The sequence below is a fragment of the Lissotriton vulgaris genome, unplaced genomic scaffold (genome assembly GCF_964263255.1).
Source record: "Lissotriton vulgaris unplaced genomic scaffold, aLisVul1.2 SCAFFOLD_301, whole genome shotgun sequence".
NCBI classification, from domain to species: domain Eukaryota; kingdom Metazoa; phylum Chordata; class Amphibia; order Caudata; family Salamandridae; genus Lissotriton; species Lissotriton vulgaris.
The window spans coordinates 1,373,475-1,390,817 of NW_028244321.1; the positions used below are offsets into that span (position 1 = coordinate 1,373,475).

At 42.1% G+C, this 17,343-nt stretch overlaps 2 non-coding genes across 2 annotated transcripts; both read left to right on the forward strand.

Moving 5' to 3' along the window:
- Positions 1-1,729: 1,729 nt before the first annotated feature.
- Positions 1,730-1,801, forward strand: TRNAH-GUG (transfer RNA histidin (anticodon GUG)). The gene has a single exon. It is a non-coding gene; the product is annotated as a tRNA-His (tRNA).
- Positions 1,802-14,676: 12,875 nt separating this feature from the next.
- Positions 14,677-14,758, forward strand: TRNAS-AGA (transfer RNA serine (anticodon AGA)). Its single transcript has one exon. It is a non-coding gene; the product is annotated as a tRNA-Ser (tRNA).
- Positions 14,759-17,343: the final 2,585 nt, after the last annotated feature.

The following is a 17,343-nucleotide window of genomic DNA, read 5'->3' on the forward strand; positions in this document are numbered from 1 at the left end:
CCTCTATCGGTGTATCGGGAACCGGGGCCTCCCCCCCAAGTGCCCCCCTCTTGGACATCTTGCTTCTCCCGCTAGGGGCTACTCCCGGCAATGCTGGTCCGACGATTCACTTCGGTCCTCCCTCCCCGTTCTTTGCCGCCATCTGCTTCTTCAAATCGGCTACCTCTTTTATGAGCATGCGGAGCATCTGATCGGTACCGACCCGCTTTCCGACCTTCTTGCCCGGCATTTTCACACGAAGATATCTGTAAAACAAAGACAAAAATTACAACGCTCAAAATTGGCTCTTCGTTCCGTCTCGAGCTCACGTGCAGCGGGGAGGTGCAGCTTCAGAGCACAGGAACAAGAGGATGCTTCTCTGGCTTGTTGCTCCTTTTATCCTTCTTCGGGCGGGCGTAAACCCGCCTCCGCCCGCCTCCGGGGGCGTGGTTGGCGGCTTCAGTGTCTAGGACAACCCACTCTAGGGCGGGAACAAAGCGCGCCCCGGCTACGCCGCTTCTGGCATACCAGCCGAGACTCGCCTCCCGCCCAAGATGGCTTCCCGGGGGGATCGGGGTACTCCACCATACGTTCGGGGGGACCGAGTGGTCGCCCCTTTCCATTAGCGCTGGTGCAAACGCTTCAAATTATTATACCCTGGCTCTCTCGGTCATACCTGTGCATGCACTTGAAACTTACTTTACCAATAAAAGAAGCAAATAGAGAAATAAAATAAAAGTGCTAGCTGGATTGGGCAAAGACACTTCATAAAACTGCATTTTCTTTTCTATTCTCCCCCGTGTTACAAGCTTAACTGCTCCCTGTGTAATTTCTCTTAACCTGCTGTTCCTGGAAGAGAATTTCATCTACAAGCTCTTTCTGTGTGTTTCCTAGTCTTTTCTTTCCCTTTTCTTAGATTTGTAACTGTTCCTTTACGTGCTCTATTTAGGCGCCATTAATCTCATTTGAGCTCCATGTACCTGCTGCTGTTTTCTCCACACCTTATACTGCCTTTTCCCTCTTTCTCTCTTTCTCTGCGGTTGGTGGCTACTTTCCAAAGCGTCTGATGCCCCAATGTTCCTTCGTCTTGTTGTCAGACGTGAATTTGAAAAGCAACAAAATTAACAAGCCTTTACCACTCACACATGGCAGAAGTTTATACTTTAATTCAATGAGCTAAGAAAAGTGTGTTGTGGGGCCCCTACGAGCCATGGTGCTTGCTTCATCATAATTAGGCATGCAGTCATTAGCCACAGCTCTGATTATGGGTCACTGAGGTCAGTTTCAATAATTCCTTAAAAACCTAACCATGCAGTCCCCCCTAACTGTGTAGTTACCTTGCTTTACTGCTGTTTGTGTGATTAGCTGGGAGGAGCTCACGGCAGCATCCTCCCAATGAAAGTGTAGATGGACCGTTCCTTAACTCTTTCTTGCTTCAAATACAGATGGCTTGAGGAGGTACAGGGGAGTTGCAGGTCTAATAAACAGAATAGAATGTATGCGCCAGGTGTGTTTCTCTGCATTGGTGTCACATCACAGGCCCACCAGTGTATGTGTGATCTTTAACTCCTGCCAGTTCACAAGCAGGCGGACAGGAAACGGTTTCAGCCTATCAACCACTGAGGAGATATAGCCTTTGTATAAGGAATGAGGAAGCAATGAACACATTCAGCCTATCACAGGAGTAGCCCTGAGTGTTCTGAATTATAATTTCTTCATGTCACTGTACGTTATTGAGACCAAGTAGCTCGCCGTGATCGTATAGTGGTTAGTACTCTGCGTTGTGGCCGCAGCAACCTCGGTTCGAATCCGAGTCACGGCATTGCGGTTGGCAATGTCACAGCAGTTGGGTTTTTCCTTTACAGAATTCCCAAATGTACCAGTTGTTTTTGTAAAATGTCTATTAAAAACAGATCCTTTTCAATATTTAAATGATCTAACGACAAATTATTTAAACACACATGATTATAAGATGTAGGTTTACTGTACATACTGACATAAATTATCGTTCTTGAACATATTTGCGGTAAGGGGAGCGGAGCTCTCCCCCAGGCCAATCAGAATGCAGATGAATGCAGTTGCAGTTGAGTGACCTGTGTTGTGGCTGTCTACAGGGAATGCACATATGTAGCTGTCTCGCAGCCCAATCCAGACGTCAATTGAAGACAGGTTTTCATGCAAATAGAGCAGTAAGTGCAGAGAAATGCTCACTCTCTAAAAATGGCATTTATACAATAGTAAGATTAAATCCAACCTCACCGGTAGATAGGATTGATCAATAAATAAATAAAGCTTCTCCTCTCTGATATGGAATTACCCCCCAAAAAGTATAAGGGAATACCCAATGCTAACCTATGAGAGGGGCAGACCTCACAGTAGTGAAAAATGTAATAGACTGTTTGATACTACTAGGACATACAAACTACCACAGTACATGTCTTACCTTTTACTTACATAGCATGATGCCCCTAGGACTACCTAGGGCCTACCTTAGGGGTTACTGATATGTAATAAAATTGAAGTTTAAGGCTTGGCAAGTAGTTTTAAATGCCAAGTCGAAGTGGCAGTACACTGCAGCACAGGCACTGCAGTAGCAGGCTTGAGACAGGTTTGAAATGCTATATCTTTGGGCGGCACAATCAGTCCCTGGGTATATGGTATACCACTTTACAAGGGGCTTTCAAGTAAATTAAATCTGTCAGTCAGGTATACTCCAAATATACACATGATTATGGAAGAAGCACGTGCACTTCAGCGCTGATTAGCAGCGATAAAGTGATCAGAGTCCTAAGGCCAACAAAAAGATACAGCAAAATGCAGAGGTGAAAAGCAATAAGGTGGGGTTGGGACCACCTTAAGAATGCAAGGTCTAACAAAAACGAACTAAGGATAACATGAGTAAAACATCAGCTTTCTCTACAGCATTTGGTGAGACAAGTGGGCCTTCTTTTATCTTCCAGAAATGCAATCTTTCCCGGACCCCTTTATTATATAGCTCTTCAAGGAAAAAATATAAAGCACTTACAAAGGAGCCTCAAATACTCAAAGATGGTAGACTTCTGTAATATGGGCCATATACTAAAAGCAGCACGAAAACAGAGTGCAATAGGGTCCAAAAAACTTGAGTGACCCATGAGAGTATGCATGCAAGCCTATGGTATTCCAAACTAGAGATATACGCATGCAATTTTTGTTTTTAGGAGAGAATGTGCCTGCTGAAAAAAACATTATTTTTAAAAAGTGCATTGCAGAATATCAGGAATTTGCTGTGGGACACCTTGAAAACTTGCATACAGATTATGTGCACACGCCTTACAGTCAGTTGTTGTGGCCGAGTGGTTAAGGTATTTGACTAGAAATCCATTGGGGTCTCCCCGCGCAGGTTCGAATCCTGCCGACAACGATAATCTTTTTAACATCGGCTACAATTTCAGAAGTTAACCTTTAGTATTTCTTCCATGTCAGTTTTATAAATAGGTGGCTTATTTTGGTGTCACTATTGCCATATCACATATTTATTATCGCTCCCCCTTTCATATCTTTGCTATAACTCTCGTCCTTCATTAGCGCTGGTGCAAACGCTTCAAATTATTATACCCTGGCTCTCTCGGTCATACCTGTGCATGCACTTGAAACTTATTTATTTATTTATTTATTTATTTATTTAAAGTTTTATATAGCGCGAACAAGACCCGTGGGTATCAGAGCGCTTCACATAAAAGTAGTTTAAATATTAACAAGAAGATAACCATTAAACAAACAAATAGATATGAGGTAGATAGTTATATGGCTATAGTGAGTGCTTAAGTAACTACATTCCACTCAGGTTCGTCGATTATAATACAAATTAACTTTACAACATGAGGTTATGTCATTTGTCCTTTTTGTCATACCTATGAGGTAGCGGTTATATAGTATCAGGATGTGAGATAGTTGTATGAATTAGTTTTGACAAGAGGTAGCAATTGGTATACAGTTTAGTTACAAAAGGAAAGTCGACAGTATCAGACCATCATTATCTTTCATCTAATTCACGGCAGTCCTTCCCTTTCTGCTAGCATTCGATCTCATAGTGAGACATAACCTTGTCTATATAAGGTATTTACTCATTAAGAAGCTCTTCACTTCTCGCTTAAATTTTGAGGTATTAGGAATCTTCCTAATGCTTGGAGGCAATGAATTCCAAATCCTGGGGGCAGCTCCTGAGAACGCTCTGTCATAAGTTTTTTTCTTTCTGAATATGGCTGGGCGCAGCACCAACTCTTTGGCACTCCTGGCTGGTCTGTTGCCTCCTGATAGCTCAATTTTCTTGGATAGGTATCTAGGAGTATTTTAGTGGAGTGCTCTGTGGGTGATACATGCTATCTTTAGTTGAATTCTGGCCTCATAGGGTAGCCAATTCAATGCTTTCAGGTGAGGGGAGATGTGGTCAAACTTCCTAGATCCGGTGATGAGTCTCGCCGCAGCATTGAGGCAGGCTTTTAGTGGTGCTGTGGATGTTTTTGGTAGACCTGCTAAGGTGGTGCAACCATATTCAATCCTAGAGATGACTAAAGATTGGATTACCAGTTTCAGATCTGCTTCAGAGATGAATGGTTTCAATTTTCTTAGGTAGTTCAGGTGGAAGCGGGCGTTTTTTGCGATTGAATTAATATGAGTTTTCATGTCAAGACTCTCGTCTAAAGTGATTCCTGGCGACTTAGCTGAGTTGACTAGAGTTGGGGTGCAGTTGAGCGCAGTCACCAACTTGGTCCATTCCTTTATTTCCGTAACGCACTTTGGTGGAGAGATTAGTAAGAATTCTGTTTTTTGAGCATTTAGCTTCAGAAGATTGGTAGTTAGCCATTGCAATGCCCTTTTTAATATTTCATTCATTCGCTCAATGTCTTCAAGGGAGGTGATCTTTATATATATTTGCGTGTCATCCGCATACATATGATAAGATACCTGTGAGTTACTGAGAATTGTTATAAGAGGTTCAACATACAAGTTAAACAGATCAGGGGATAATGTCGATCCTTGTGGGACTCCGATTGAGTTAGGGCAGGATGGTGAAATTGAATGATTGACCAGGAAACGTTGTGTTCTGTTCCGTAGGAAAGATTCGAACCATTTCAACACATTTCCAGACACTCCCATCCTGTCTTGTAGCCTGGCCAGTAAAGCTTCGTGATTTACTGTGTCAAATGCCGATGACAGGTCCAGGAGAATTAGCAAGCATGCTTGATTTCGATCAAGAGCCAGTAGCGCGTCGTCGACAATATGGAGGATCGCTGTTTCCGTGCTATGCCCTGATCTGAATCCTGATTGGCAATCATCTAGTAGGGAAAACTTGTTGATGTGTTGGCTCAGCTGGCCCTGCACGCATTTCTCAATTAGTTTGGCCAATAGAGGGACGTTGGTTACTGGTCGAAAGTTGTTCGGGTTTGTAGCATCTGCAGTAGGTTTTTTGATCAATGGAACAACTTGACCAGTTTTTAGACAGTCTGGGAGGGTCCCTTGTGACAGTGATGCATTTATTATTTTGGTCCAGATTGGCACCACAATGTGGCTGATTTCTCTTAAGCATTTCGCAGGTAGGGGATCTTGGTAGTGGTTGTTGGGTTTGATTTTCACGAGCATTTTGGCGATCATGTTCTGATTGTATAATTCGAATATGTCCCAGTTTACATTGTTTTTTGTTGTGCTACACACTGTAGTCGAATTGGGATCGTTCGTAGTCAGTGGTTGAATGGGGAGGTTATTTGCTGCGCTTAAGAGCTCCGTTTCCAGCGCTTTGGTTTTTCCGTGAAAAATATAGAAAATTCCTCGCTACTTATGGATGTTTTTACGTTTTCATGCGCTGTTTTGGTTAGTTTGTTTGATTGTTGTTTCAGGATTTCAAACAGTTTCCGTGGTCTGTTTTTGGCATTATCCAGTTCCGATCTTATGAATTCCTTTTTGGAGTTGATGATCTTTTTGTTATATTGGTTTCTAATTTTTCTGAGGGCTTTCAGCTCAGGGGATGAAGGGTTTTGTCTCCATTTTCTTTCGGCCATTCTTAGTTTGCGCCTATCTTCGTTCAATGATCCGTCAAACCATGGATTCTTCGTCTTTTCCGTTATTCTTTTTAGTTTTAATGGCATGGTGTTGTTGACGATGTTCCCGATTGAGGTTATATAATGCTCTGTCAACTCGTTTGCATTCTGTAAGTTGCTGGGTGGCTTTAAGTCACTCTCACAGCTTTGTACTAGTAGTTCAATATTAGTGTCTCTAGTGTCTCGGATCCATTTTTTAACATTGGCAGGTTGAACAGTCTTGCCCTTTTTCAATATGGGTATCCGGAATGTTATTGCATAGTGGTCCGACCAGTCACATGGGGCTATTGAGAGGATTGATGTATTTTTGATATCTGAAATAATCCAGTCAAGTGTTGCTCCTTTTGAGTGTGTGGGTTCTGTGCATGCTTGGTTGAGTTTTAGCTCAACAAGGAAATCCTTAAGCGTGTTGACTAGCTTGTCATTGCAGTCGTCCCAGTGTAAGTTAAAATCTCCTAAGAATATGTTATTGGCATTCGTGTTAGAGTTGGTCATAATGATCTCCATTTACTGTTCTATGAACTTAGCGTTCTCTCCTGGTGGGTGGTAAAACGCATGTAGATTGCATCTTTGATTCGTTGCTGATTTTATATTGAGACCTAAGTATTCGCAAGATTCTAGAGGGTCAGATTGAATTTGATTGACCTCTATCTCTGATCGGTGAATGCAGGCAATTCCTCCTCCCGTCTTTATAGGTCTATCTAGTCTCACAATGCTATATTCAGGTGGTACTAAGAGATCCATGGTTGGGGATGATGATTCCGATAGCCACGTTTCTGTAAGAATTGCCAGATCAATTTCTTTGTTGATGATGAGGTCTGCTATGTCTGACGCATGTTTTGTAGCCGATCGACAGTTGAGTAGGAGGCATGTCAGTTGTTTCCCAGGGTTCTTAATCTTCAGCGTTTCGTGTTCGGAATTAAGCAGGACTTGTTGTAAGTTGTTATGGTTAAGTTTCCTATCGTTCTTTCTTGATGTTCTATTAGGGTCAATCGGAACTGTTTTGATGTTCTCCTCTTCTTCATGATCAGGCGATTCATAGGATTAGAGTAAGGCAATGGCATCTTCCTTCGACAGGGCCTTCGTCCTTTTTGGTCGGTTGTTCCTATTTGCTAGTGATATGTCAATTTCTTTGCTCTTTCTATGTATGGAGTGTACAAGATCTTGAATATTTGTGATCTTAGAATGGGTGCTTGCTGTCATTTCCAGTATTTCTTTCATCGCTTGTAGAGTACTAATTGTGATTTGTGTCATGTTGCTGACTAGTTTCTGAAGATCATTAGTAGCCTTCTGGTTCCTGATTAGTTTCTTAGGGATGGTTAGCCTGTGTGTCCAGGGGTTGTATGTCGCTTTTCTCGGTTTTCGATCTTTTCTTAGTGCCTCAGTCATTTCCTGTATATCCTCTGTTTGGTCGTCTGTTCCATTCCTTCTTGGGATGTTGTGTGTGTTGTCTGAGTTATGTAAAGATAGGAGAGTTTTTGTAGGTGAGGTTCTACCTGGTTTTAGTATAGTATTAGCGGTAGGTAGCGCACGGTTGTTGTCTCCTATCTTATCTGTTTCTTGGTTTACATTGAGTGGTTCACTCGGCACCACTGTGTGTTCTGCGTGGGAAGGCTCGGTGTTTGGAAGCGGTTTCGGCTCTTCTCTTTGGAGTTGGTCTTGTTCTTTATTCTCAAGACTCGTCGATCTTCCTGTCCGTTCTGTCTTATTTTTCGATATAATCTCTCCTGTTTCAGTTTTCTTTCCAGGTTTAGTAGCTGGCTCCACGCAGCCTCCCGTTCGATTGATATAAATCGTATCATGAGTGACTTCTGGTGGGGTTGGGTGTATTTGGTGTCTTAAGCCCTCTAGTGATTCTTTTATAGAAGGGAATATCTTGTCGAACTTCATGAGTTCACTGTTCGCTGCCTGTATCAGCACTATTCCGGTTTTATATATGGTGATGCATAGTTCTGCTCTGCATCTTCTTGATGGTGAGGTCATTATTTTTGTGCCATGTGGGATGTTTTTCGTACCTTTTATGTTGAGCGTTCTTGTGAAGGCATTGCGCCATTTAGCCGTTTTATTAGTGTAAAAGATCAAGTCATGCGTTATAGTGCCTTTATCTGAATTAAAGTATGGGTCGGCGAACAGTGAGTCCGCGTTTTTCTTCAGGGTATTGTGCTTAAATTTTTTGGCTCAGTTTTTTGATAAATTAGATGGATATTTTATGACCTGGGCGTTTGAGTCGTCTCGGTACCTTTCGCCCATATTTGATTCGTGTTATAGATCTTATGGTGGCTTTTCTCTATAAGTCTCTTATATGTTCCAGGGGTTAGAGTTAAATCGTGGCATGCATAGATATCTCATTAGGTAAATTTTTCTTCAAAGGTAGTGTTAAATCCAAGTTTATCTATTATTAGTAATTTCCTTCTAATATAGTAGTCATGCCAGTTTCTCTTCCAGTTAATTTTCTTGGCACTTTGTTAGTTGTGATTTCAGGTAGCAGTAATTATATAGCCCTTATTGTGCTCTAAAACGTTTAAAAACTGGGTATTACAAAATGTCCGCCGTTTTGGTGCTTACTATAGGCAGGGGCTTTTTCTCTTTTCATTCTTTCTTTCAATTAGTCCATTTTCCATTTCTTGTCTCGACTTGGACTCAGTTATAGGCTCCTTCTTCTCTGTTTAGACCCTATTTGTCCTTTTTCCCTTTCTTGCCTCTTGGTTGTTTACTTCCTGCAGAGAGAGGAAGGACTACTTGTGTCTCAAGCGGCCGCCATTTTAAAGTCAGGCGCGCCGCTTCGAGTGCTGCCACAATAGTTTTCTTTCCCTTTTATTCCTCCTCCCTGCTATGCCTCTCACCCGCGGGTTCTCGCCATCTCCTGTAAATCTCGACGTCGCTCCTCCGCTCCCGCTCACCGCCTCAGGCCACCTCCGCGTTGTCCGTGTTCTCTCTCCTCTCCTCTCCTCAGCTAGCCTTGGTCTCCTGTCTCCGGTCTTAGCGGTGGGTTGCAGACACCATCGGCGCCAGGTACTCTCGGCGAACAGCGCCTCCGCACCTCCAAACTTACTTTACCAATAAAAGAAGCAAATAGAGAAATAAAATAAAAGTGCTAGCTGGATTAGGCAAACACACTTCATAAAACTGCATTTTCTTTTCTATTCTCCCCCGTGTTACAAGCTTAACTGCTCCCTGTGTAATTTCTCTTAACCTGCTGTTCCTGGATCAGAATTTCATCTACAAGCTCTTTCTGTGTTTTTTCCTAGTCTTTTCTTTCCCTTTTCTTAGATTTGTAACTGTTCCTTTACGTGCTCTATTTAGGCGCCATTAATCTCATTTGTGCTCCTTGTACCTGCTGCTGTTTTCTCCACACCTCATACTGTCTTTTCCCTCTTTCTCTCTTTCTCTGCGGTTGGTGGCTACTTTCCAAAGCGTCTGATGCCCCAATGTTCCTTTGTCTTGTTGTCAGACGTGAATTTGAAAAGCAACAAAATTAAATTAACAAGCCTTTACCACTCAAACATGGCAGAAGTTTATACTTTAATTCAATGAGCTAAGAAAAGTGTGTTGTGGGGCCCCTACGAGCCATGGTGCTTGCTTCATCATAATTAGGCATGCAGTCATTAGCCACAGCTCTGATTATGGGTCACTGAGGTCAGTTTCAATAATTCCTCAAAACCCTAACCATGCAGTCCCCCCTAACTGTGTAGTTATCTTGCTTTACTGCTGTTTGTGTGATTAGCTGGGAGGAGCTCACGGCAGCATCCTCCCAACAAAAGTGTAGATGGACCGTTCCTTAACTCTTTCTTGCTTCACATACAGATGGCTTGAGGAGGTACAGGGGAGATGCAGGTCTAATAAACAGAATAGAATATCTGCGCCAGGTGTGTTTCTCTGCATTGGTGTCCCATCACAGGCCCACCAGTGTATGTGTGATCTTTGACTCCTGCCAGTTCACAAGCAGGCGGCCAGGAAACGGTTTCAGCCTATCAACCACTGAGGAGATAAAGCCTTTGTATAAGGAATGAGGAAGCAATGAACACATTCAGCCTATCACAGGAGTAGCCCTGAGTGTTCCGAATTATAATTTCTTCATGTCACTGTACGTTATTGAGCCCAAGTAGCTCGCCGTGATCGTATAGTGGTTAGTACTCTGCGTTGTGGCCGCAGCAACCTCGGTTTGAATCCGAGTCACGGCATTGTGGTTGGCAATGTCACGGCAGTTGGGTTTTTCCTTTACAGAATTCCCAAATGTACCAGTTGTTTTTGTAAAATGTCTATTAAAAACAGATCCTTTTCAATATTTAAACGATCTAACGACAAATTATTTAAACACACATGATTATAAGATGTAGGTATACTGTACTTACTAACATAAATTATCGTTCTTGAACATATTTGCGGTAAGGGGAGCGGAGCTCTCCCCCAGGCCAATCAGAATGCAGATGAATGCAGTTGCAGTTGAGTGACCTGTGTTGTGGCTGTCTACAGGGAATGCACATATGTAGCTGTCTCGCAGCCCAATCCAGACGTCAATTGAAGACAGGTTTTCATGCAAATAGAGCAGTAAGTGAAGAGAAATGCTCACTCTCTAAAAATGGCATTTATACAATAGTAAGATTAAATCCAACCTCACCAGTAGATAGGATTTATTAATAAATAAATAAAGCTTCTCCTCTCTGATATGGAATTATCCCCCAAAAAGTATAAGGGAATACCCAATGCTAACCTATGAGAGGGGCAGACCTCACAGTAGTGAAAAATGTAATAGATTGTTTGATAGTACTAGGACATACAAACTACCACAGTACATGTCTTACCTTTTACTTACATAGCATGATGCCCCTAGGACTACTTAGGGCCTACCTTAGGGGTTACTGATATGTAATAAAATTGGAGTTTAAGGCTTGGCAAGTAGTTTTAAATGCCAAGTCGAAGTGGCAGTACACTGCAGCACAGGCACTGCAGTAGCAGGCTTGAGACAGGTTTGAAATGCTATTTCTTTGGGCGGCACAATCAGTACCTGGGTATATGGTATACCACTTTACAAGGGGCTTTCAAGTAAATTAAATCTGTCAGTCAGGTATACTCCAATTATACACATGATTAGGGAAGAAGCACGTGCACTTCAGCACTGATTAGTAGCGATAAAGTGATCAGAGTCCTAAGGCCAACAAAAAGATACAGCAAAATGCAGAGGTGAAAAGCAATAAGGTGGGGTTGGGACCACCTTAAGAATGCAACGTCTAACAAAAACGAACTAAGGATAACATGAGTAAAATATCAGGTTTCTCTACAGCATTTGGTGAGACAAGTGGGCCTTCTTTTATCTTCCATAAATGCAATCTTTCCCGGACCCCTTTATTATATAGCTCTTCAAGGAAAAAATATAAAGCACTTACAAAGGAGCCTCAAATACTCAAAGATGGTAGACTTCTGTAATATGGGCCATATACTAAAAGCAGCACGAAAACAGAGTGCAATAGGGTCCAAAAAACTTGAGTGACCCATGAGAGTATGCATGCAAGCCTATTGTATTCCAAACTAGAGATATACGCATGCAATTTTTGTTTTTAGGAGAGAAAGTGCCTGCTGAAAAAAACATTATTTTTAAAAAGTGCATTGCAGAATATCAGGAATTTGCTGTGGGACACCTTGAAAACTTGCATACAGATTATGTGCACACGCCTGACAGTCAGTTGTTGTGGCCGAGTGGTTAAGGTGATGGACTAGAAATCCATTGGGGTCTCCCCGTGCAGGTTTGAATCCTGCCGACAACGAGAATCATTTTAACATCGGCTACAATTTCAGAAGTTAACCTTCAGTATTTCTCCCATGTCAGTTTTATAAATAGGTGGCTTATTTTGGTGTCACTATTGCCATATCACATATTTATTATCGCTCCCCCTTTCATATCTTTGCTATAACTCTCGTCCTTCATTAGCGCTGGTGCAAACGCTTCAAATTATTATACCCTGGCTCTCTCGGTCATACCTGTGCATGCACTTGAAACTTACTTTACCACTAAAAGAAGCAAATAGAGAAATAAAATAAAAGTGCTAGCTGGATTAGGCAAAGACACTTCATAAAACTGCATTTTCTTTTCTATTCTCCCCCGTGTTACAAGCTTAACTGCTCCCTGTGTAATTTCTCTTAACCTGCTGTTCCTGGAAGAGAATTTCATCTACAAGCTCTTTCTGTGTTTTTTCCTAGTCTTTTCTTTCCCTTTTCCTAGATTTGTAACTGTTCCTTTACGTGCTCTATTTAGGCGCCATTAATCTCATTTGAGCTCCTTGTACCTGCTGCTGTTTTCTCCACACCTCATACTGTCTTTTCCCTCTTTCTCTCTTTCTCTGCGGTTGGTGGCTACTTTCCAAAGCGTCTGATGCCCCAATGTTCCTTTGTCTTGTTGTCAGACGTGAATTTGAAAAGCAACAAAATTAACAAGCCTTTACCACTCACACATGGCAGAAGTTTATACTTTAATTCAATGAGCTAAGAAAAGTGTGTGTGGGGCCCCTACGAGCCATGGTGCTTGATTCATCATAATTAGGCATGCAGTCATTAGCCACAGCTCTGATTATGGGTCACTGAGGTCAGTTTCAATAATTCCTCAAAAACCTAACCATGCAGTCCCCCCTAACTGTGTAGTTATCTTGCTTTACTGCTGTTTGTGTGATTAGCTGGGAGGAGCTCACGGCAGCATCCTCCCAATAAAAGTGTAGATGGACCGTTCCTTAACTCTTTCTTGCTTCACATACAGATGGCTTGAGGAGGTACAGGGGACATGCAGGTCTAATAAACAGAATAGAATATCTGCGCCAGGTGTGTTTCTCTGCATTGGTGTCCCATCACAGGCCCACCAGTGTATGTGTGATCTTTGACTCCTGCCAGTTCACAAGCAGGCGGCCAGGAAACGGTTTCAGCCTATCAACCACTGAGGAGATAAAGCCTTTGTATAAGGAATGAGGAAGCAATGAACACATTCAGCCTATCACAGGAGCAGCCCTGAGTGTTCCGAATTATAATTTCTTCATGTCACTGTACGTTATTGAGCCCATGTAGATCGCCGTGATCGTATAGTGGTTAGTACTCTGCGTTGTGGCCGCAGCAACCTCGGTTTGAATCCGAGTCACGGCATTGTGGTTGGCAATGTCACAGCAGTTGGGTTTTTCCTTTACAGAATTCCCAAATGTACCAGTTGTTTTTGTAAAATGTCTATTAAAACCGATCCTTTTCAATATTTAAACGATCTAACGACAAATTATTTAAACACACATGATTATAAGATATAGGTATACTGTACATACTGACATAAATTATCGTTCTTGAACATATTTGCGGTAAGGGGAGCGGAGCTCTCCCCCAGGCCAATCAGAATGCAGATGAATGCAGTTGCATTTGAGTGACCTGTGGTGTGGCTGTCTACAGGGAATGCACATATGTAGCTGTCTCGCAGCCCAATCCAGACGTCAATTGAAGACAGGTTTTGATGCAAATAGAGCAGTAAGTGCAGAGAAATGCTCACTCTCTAAAAATGGCATTTATACAATAGTAAGATTAAATCCAACCTCACCAGTAGATAGGATTTATCAATAAATAAATAAAGCTTCTCCTCTCTGATATGGAATTACCCCCCAAAAAGTATAAGGGAATACCCAATGCTAACCTATGAGAGGGGCAGACCTCACAGTAGTGAAAAATGTAATAGACTGTTTGATACTACTAGGACATACAAACTACCACAGTACATGTCTTACCTTTTACTTACATAGCATGATGCCCCTCGGACTACCTAGGGCCTACCTTAGGGGTTACTGATATGTAATAAAATTGGAGTTTAAGGCTTGGCAAGTAGTTTTAAATGCCAAGTCGAAGTGGCAGTACACTGCAGCACAGGCACTGCAGTAGCAGGCTTGAGACAGGTTTGAAATGCTATTTCTTTGGGCGGCACAATCAGTCCCTGGGTATATGGTATACCACTTTACAAGGGGCTTTCAAGTAAATTAAATCTGTCAGTCAGGTATACTCCAAATATACACATGATTAGGGAAGAAGCACGTGCACTTCAGCACTGATTAGTAGCGATAAAGTGATCAGAGTCCTAAGGCCAACAAAAAGATACAGCAAAATGAGGAGGTGAAAAGCAATAAGGTGGGGATGGGACCACCTTAAGAATGCAAGGTCTAACAAAAACGAACTAAGGATAACATGAGTAAAACATCAGGTTTCTCTACAGCATTTGGCGAGACAAGTGGGCCTTCTTTTATCTTCCATAAATGCAATCTTTCCCGGACCCCTTTATTATATAGCTCTTCAATGAAAAAATATAAAGCACTTACAAAGGAGCCTCAAATACTCAAAGATGGTAGACTTCTGTAATATGGGCCATATACTAAAAGCAGCACGAAAACAGAGTGCAATAGGGTCCAAAAAACTTGAGTGACCCATGAGAGTATGCATGCAAGCCTATGGTATTCCAAACTAGAGATATACGCATGCAATGTTTGTTTTTAGGAGAGAATGTGCCTGCTGAAAAAAACATTATTTTTAAAAAGTGCATTGCAGAATATCAGGAATTTGCTGTGGGACACCTTGAAAACTTGCATACAGATTATGTGCACACGCCTTACAGTTGGTTGTTGTGGCCGAGTGGTTAAGGCGATGGACTAGAAATCCATTGGGGTCTCCCCGCGCAGGTTCGAATCCTGCCGACAACGAGAATCTTTTTAACATCGGCTACAATTTCAGAAGTTAACCTTTAGTATTTCTTCCATGTCAGTTTTATAAATAGGTGGCTTATTTTGGTGTCACTATTGCCATATCACATATTTATTATCGCTCCCCCTTTCATATCTTTGCTATAACTCTCGTCCTTCATTAGCGCTGGTGCAAACGCTTCAAATTATTATACCCTGGCTCTCTCGGTCATACCTGTGCATGCACTTGAAACTTACTTTACCAATAAAAGAAGCAAATAGAGAAATAAAATAAAAGTGCTAGCTGGATTCGGCAAACACACGTCATAATACTGCATTTTCTTTTCTATTCTCCCCCGAGTTACAAGCTTAACTGCTCCCTGTGTAATTTCTCTTAACCTGCTGTTCCTGGAAGAGAATTTCATCTACAAGCTCTTTCTGTGTTTTTTCCTAGTCTTTTCTTTCCCTTTTCTTAGATTTGTAACTATTCCTTTACGTGCTCTATTTAGGCGCCATTAATCTCATTTGAGCTCCTTGTACCTGCTGCTGTTTACTCCACACCTCATACTGTCTTTTCCCTCTTTCTCTCTTTCTCTGCGGTTGGTGGCTACTTTCCAAAGCGTCTGATGCCCCAATGTTCCTTCGTCTTGTTGTCAGACGTGAATTTGAAAAGCAACAAAATTAACAAGCCTTTACCACTCACACATGGCAGAAGTATATACTTTAATTCAGTGAGCTAAGAAAAGTGTGTTGTTGGTCCCCTACGAGCCATGGTGCTTGCTTCATCATAATTAGGCATGCAGTCATTAGCCACAGCTCTGATTATGGGTCACTGAGGTCAGTTTCAATAATTCCTCAAAAACCTAACCATGCAGTCCCCCCTAACTGTGTAGTTATCTTGCTTTACTGCCGTTTGTGTGATTAGCTGGGAGGAGCTCACGGCAGCATCCTCCCAATAAAAGTGTAGATGGACCGTTCCTTAACTCTTTCTTGCTTCACATACAGATGGCTTGAGGAGGTACAGGGGAGATGCAGGTCTAATTAACAGAATAGAATATCTGCGCCAGGTGTGTTTCTCTGCATTGGTGTCCCATCACAGGCCCACCAGTGTATGTGTGATCTTTGACTCCTGCCAGTTCACAAGCAGGCGGCCAGGAAACGGTTTCAGCCTATCAACCACTGAGGAGATAAAGCCTTTGTATAAGGAATGAGGAAGCAATGAACACATTCAGCCTATCACAGGAGTAGCCCTGAGTGTTCCGAATTATAATTTCTTCATGTCACTGTACGTTATTGAGCCCAAGTAGCTCGCCGTGATCGTATAGTGGTTAGTACTCTGCGTTGTGGCCGCAGCAACCTCGGTTTGAATCCGAGTCACGGCATTGTGGTTGGCAATGTCACGGCAGTTGGGTTTTTCCTTTACAGAATTCCCAAATGTACCAGTTGTTTTTGTAAAATGTCTATTAAAAACAGATCCTTTTCAATATTTAAACGATCTAACGACAAATTATTTAAACACACATGATTATAAGATGTAGGTATACTGTACTTACTAACATAAATTATCGTTCTTGAACATATTTGCGGTAAGGGGAGCGGAGCTCTCCCCCAGGCCAATCAGAATGCAGTTGAATGCAGTTGCAGTTGAGTGACCTGTGTTGTGGCTGTCTACAGGGAATGCACATATGTAGCTGTCTCGCAGCCCAATCCAGACGTCAATTGAAGACAGGTTTTCATGCAAATAGAGCAGTAAGTGAAGAGAAATGCTCACTCTCTAAAAATGGCATTTATACAATAGTAAGATTAAATCCAACCTCACCAGTAGATAGGATTTATTAATAAATAAATAAAGCTTCTCCTCTCTGATATGGAATTACCCCCCAAAAAGTATAAGGGAATACCCAATGCTAACCTATGAGAGGGGCAGACCTCACAGTAGTGAAAAATGTAATAGACTGTTTGATACTACTAGGACATACAAACTACCACAGTACATGTCTTACCTTTTACTTACATAGCATGATGCCCCTAGGACTACCTAGGGTCTACCTTAGGGGTTACTGATATGTAATAAAATTGGAGTTTAAGGCTTGGCAAGTAGTTTTAAATGCCAAGTCGAAGTGGCAGTACACTGCAGCACAGGCACTGCAGTAGCAGGCTTGAGACAGGTTTGAAATGCTATTTCTTTGGGCGGCACAATCAGTCCCTGGGTATATGGTATACCACTTTACAAGGGGCTTTCAAGTAAATTAAATCTGTCTGTCAGGTATACTCCAATTATACACATGATTAGGGAAGAAGCACGTGCACTTCAGCACTGATTAGTAGCGATAAAGTGATCAGAGTCCTAATGCCAACAAAAAGATACAGCAAAATGCGGAGGTGAAATGCAATAAGGTGGGGTTGGGACCACCTTAAGAATGCAAGGTCTAACAAAAACGAACTAAGGATAACATGAGTAAAACATCAGGTTTCTCTACAGCATTTGGTGAGACAAGTGGGCCTTCTTTTATCTTCCATAAATGCCATCCTTCCTGGACCCCTTTATTATATAGCTCTTACAGGAATAAATATAAAGCACTTACAAAGGAGCCTCAAATACTCAA